The sequence below is a fragment of the Galeopterus variegatus genome, unplaced genomic scaffold (assembly GCF_000696425.1).
Source record: "Galeopterus variegatus unplaced genomic scaffold, G_variegatus-3.0.2 Scaffold1130, whole genome shotgun sequence".
Classification (NCBI taxonomy): domain Eukaryota; kingdom Metazoa; phylum Chordata; class Mammalia; order Dermoptera; family Cynocephalidae; genus Galeopterus; species Galeopterus variegatus.
In genome coordinates, this window is record NW_007727241.1 from 185,082 (window position 1) to 189,690 (window position 4,609).

At 47.3% G+C, this 4,609-nt stretch overlaps 1 long non-coding RNA gene across 1 annotated transcript; it reads right to left on the reverse strand.

Moving 5' to 3' along the window:
* Positions 1 to 1,469: 1,469 nt before the first annotated feature.
* On the reverse strand, positions 1,470 to 3,305 carry LOC103592353. Its single transcript, XR_550657.1, has 4 exons — positions 3,196 to 3,305; positions 2,710 to 3,014; positions 1,947 to 2,101; positions 1,470 to 1,603 (listed from the first exon to the last, which is right to left on the reverse strand). It is a non-coding gene; the product is annotated as an uncharacterized LOC103592353 (long non-coding RNA).
* Between the last annotated feature and the right edge of the window lie 1,304 nt (positions 3,306 to 4,609).

The window sequence follows — 4,609 nt, forward strand, 5'->3', positions numbered from 1 at the left end:
GGATCCCACATAGGGATGGCCGGTTTGCTCACTGGCTGAGCGTGGTGCTGACAACACCAAGTCAAGGGTTAAGATCCCCTTACCGGTCATCTTTTAAAAAAAAAAAACTCTAACCTACCCTCATCTGATTGTGGGTCAAAAGGGCCCCATTTCAGATGGGGTCCTGCCCCATACCTGGACGGAATGCTGCACAGAGGCCAAGAATCTGGACAAGACCTGCTGGGTTTCCCCACTCAAGTCTGTTAGTATTAGATCAAACCTTTTTTGTCCATGCTTCAAACATGCCTACATACGAAGCTTCCATAAACACCCAAAAGGACAGGGTCCAGAGAATTCCAGATAGCCAAACGTGGAGATTCCCAATAGGGTGGCCAGTCCTGGGAGGACATGGAAGCTCTTCACCTTCTCCCATATTTTGCCTTGTGTACTTTACCTATATCCTTCGTAATTATCCTTTTATAATAAATCTGTAAACATGTTTCCCGAGTTCTGAGAGCTGCTCTAGTAAATTAGCCATACCCAAGGAGGGAGGCTGTGGGAACCCTGATTGATAGGTCAGAAGCACAGGGAATGCAGCCTTAGCCATACCCAAGGAGGGAGGCTGTGGGAACCCCGATTGATAGGTCAGAAGCACAGGGAATGCAGCCTTAGCCATACCCAAGGAGGGAGGCTGTGGGAACCCCGATTGATAGGTCAGAAGCACAGGGAATGCAGCCTGGGGCTTACGATAAGCAGCTCAAATGGGGAAGGGGAGAGTCTTGGGAGACTGAGTCCTCAACCTGAGGGATGTGACACTATCCCTAGGGCAGGGAGTGATGGAATTGAATTAGAGGTCACCCAGATGGTGTCTGCTGCAGAACTGATTGATTTCTTACTTGCTGGTCAGAAGCATGCTCTGAGAGTATATAGTAGGAGAAACTGAACTGTTTTTATCCCACTTAACATCATTAAAAACCTCAAATGCTTATCAGTAACATCTAGTACATTAGAATATTATGGGAGTCAACCCAGAAATCCTTTAGTATTGATGTGTGGTACAATCTAGTATTTTGCACCAACTGTGATGATCCATTCAGTGGTAGAACATTACCTTCCACTTTCCCAAATCTTTTTATACCATCCTGTTTTCAATGAGACCAAACAATATTTATTTGCTTTAAAATATTTTATTGGAATCATTTTGATAAAACCAGATACCTGTATAAGACAAAGCAAACGTGAAAGCTGTCTACTTGGTATGTAAGTGCCCCCAAATTTCTAGGCAATTTTTCCCTAATAAGTTGATAGCTGCTCAACACATTGAGTTCACAATACAATAAGTAACACAATACAATACAGTAAGCTGACAGCTATTTATTATAGGAATGGGCCCGGCCCCGTGGCGCACTCGGAAGAGTGCAGCGCTGAGAGCGCAGTGACGCTCCTGCCACGGGTTCGGATCCTATATAGGAATGGCCGGTGCGCTCACTGGCTGAGCGCAGTGCAGGCGACACCACACCAAGGGTTGTGATCCCCTTACCAGTCACGAAAGACAAAAATTATAGGAAAGTTCCTAGGATCTGCCCAACATCAGATAGAGGACCTCCTTCGTGTCAGCAAAATCCTGAAATTTCAGAAAAGGAACATGCATCAGAACCATGTAAAAAAAAAAAAAAAAAACCATGTAGGCAACTGCCAGTAAAAACAGAAAGCTGGAGCTGGCCAGTTAGCTCAGTTGGTTAAGAGTGCTGCCGTGTAACACTAAGGTCAAGGATCTCCTTACTGGCCAGCTGCGAACAAAACCCCATAAAGCCGGGTGGGCAGGGGAGGTGCCAGACAGGATGAAAGGGAAGCATAAGAGTGGATCAGGTGGTTTCAAAGCTCATCAGAGAAAAGTTCAGAGACTCTAGTCCAACCAGGTCATCATTACCACTCTGGGGATGGGAGCCAAGATGGGGGACACTAACCATAGCAACCAGGGAGAAAGGGCTTGCTCTCCACTTGTCACAGCCTTAAGATGAAGTAGCAGGAATTTATATAACCTTAGGCTTTCAGTCATCAGGTTAGTACAGAATCTCTGTGAAGGGGTGCTGCCCCTGGCTGGGCTTCCAGAGCTCTCATGCTACAAAGATGAAAACAAGACAATTGATGAGAAGAACAAGCAGAGAATATGACCCTCCCTTTGGCCCTTCCCAGAGACCCAAGTATCCAGTTCCCTAAATGGGTCAGAACTTATTTTTGACATCAGGACCAGCGTCAGAGACTCTAGTCTGTGAAATCATCATTTCCAATTTAGGGAGACCTGGATTAAGGGAAGCCATTCCAGGGAAGGGATCCAGTACCTTCAGAGACAACAGCCCCAGTAAACAAGGATTTAACAAATAAAGAATCCAAGGATGGGAAGTTTGAGAGAGGCAAAGAGTAGGAAATAAATTCAGAACTGCAGAGAATAGCTCCACTGGGAAATCCTACATGCGTTAGAGTTTACAATAGAAATATGGGTGGAGACAGGTTGTCCAGGCTTAGCTAAAAATATGAGATTACAAAAAATTAAAAAGTGAGTAATAGTCACAAGAGAAATGTAAACCAAAGAAAATTACCAGGTGAAATACTTGCATTGGTGCACGTACCCATCAGAAAATAAGCAGACACCATAATGTGCCATAAAAGAGGTTGGGAACAAAATGTTCTGTGGGAGGCACTCACAGGACTATCACACTTAACACTCACCTTTATTCAAAGATAACACGCCAATGGACGCCTTAAAACCCCTAATTGGAAAAAGAAACACAGAAACAAAAGATTAATAAGGGTTCTGGCCACCAACTTCCCCAGGCCCTGGTACTAGGGATACCGGCCCGGCGGGAGGGAGAAGGCGGGAGGCGGTCAGCGCGCTGCGGTGATGGCGTCAGCGAGACACTCAGAGTCACCTGGGGTCATCATTACCCCCGTCCTCCCCCAGGGTGACCGCCACAGCATCTCTCACACCCACTCACCACAGTGAGACTGCGGACCCGCCGGGGAGGATCAAAGACCTGAGAAAAAAATCAGTGAGTTAGCAGAGCCGGGGCGACTCCAGCCGCGCTCTCCCTACGCAGGCTGGGTCAGTTCCAAGCAGTGGCGTCACGGAGACATCAGAAACTCTAGTCTGTAGCGGAAGTTCATCCCGCCCAGCCCTGGACTGCAGCACTCTCCCCCAGCAGGGCCCCGAGGTACCTGCACGCGGGCTGTTGTGGAAAGATGGCGCGGAGCAGCAACCGAGGCCCCCACACCAGGAGCCGACGAGCCCATCGCACAAAGAGAACTACAAAACCTGGACCAGGGTTATTTATGGCGGCGCCGGGCTGGGGCCCTGACGGCCATGGCTGTCTGCTTCCATGCCTGATCCGACGCGCAGCATTTCCCCCACTGTACGTCCAAATAGGAATAAAACAAAGTGAAACAAAGGCCGTGGAAGTATGTTGCACACTCTCCTGAGCAAATATGCGGAGGTGTTTTGTGAATTTTGAAGAACAAAAAAGAGGTGACCCCGCTGGCCAGGCGGGAGGAAGTCCCCTGCGCCCGCGGGACCCGCGCGGGCTGGGCGCTCCGCCTTCAGCCTTCTCCCACGGCCCCGCCCCCCTGCAGCCGTTGGTGGCCTCGGGGCTTCCCCTGCGTCCTCACCCCGGGGGACTCATCCCGCTGCGTCCAGCCAGCGAAGTCTGAATTCGCTCCCCCGCTCGAGCCCGCAGACCTGTCAGGCACATTAAGCTTCATGCCTTTTTTTTTTTTTTTTGACCTGTCAGGCACATTAAGCTTCATGCCTTTTTTTTTTTTTTTTAATTAAAGAAAACAGCTTAATGAGGTATAATTGACATAGAATAAACGCATATTTAAGAAACAATTTGATAACGGTTTTTATTTTTACCATCTTAGTCTTTTTGAAGTGATGACGGAAACAAAGCAGGTTTCTAAAATAAACCTCGCCTTGGATTGAGTATCACGATCTCGGTGTCGACATCTTGTTTCATACGTGAGAATAGTATGTGATTCAGTAACTAACGTATAACTAATGTTTAACAAAGAAAGGTCAAAAAGCATGGAAAACGTGCTAGAAAATGCACATGGAAATTTTTAGCTTTATGATGTAACGTGCAATCAATGATTATAACTCCTGGATTTTTACCCACCAATGCACAACTCCATAATGAGACATCCCCCTCGCTATGTAAACTTTTCTGTAAAATCCTTTCGGCTTGTGATGAACTTCAGAACACTTTTCACCCCTGTTGGTCTATGTTTCCGGGGTCGATCCTCCTAGTAAACTCTAAAACTCTTTTGCCTCAACAGCCTCTATTTCGGTTCACAAAAGCGTACAGTTCCGTAAAGTATTCATTTGTGCAACGAATCTCCAGAACTTTTTAATCTTGCAGATCTGAAACGCTACTCCCACTGAACAACTACTCCCCATTTTCTCCTGCTAAATGTCTTTTTTTGGGGGAAAGGGGCCCCTGGCCGGTTCGGGCATCCTTCGTGTCCTTTTTATGAACAGTGTGTGGCCTGGGAGTTGGCCAAAAGTGAGTGGAAGGGTTCAGTGCCCTCTGAAAAGCAACTTATGTCACAGAGGGATTGGAAGCAAACCTATTTCGGG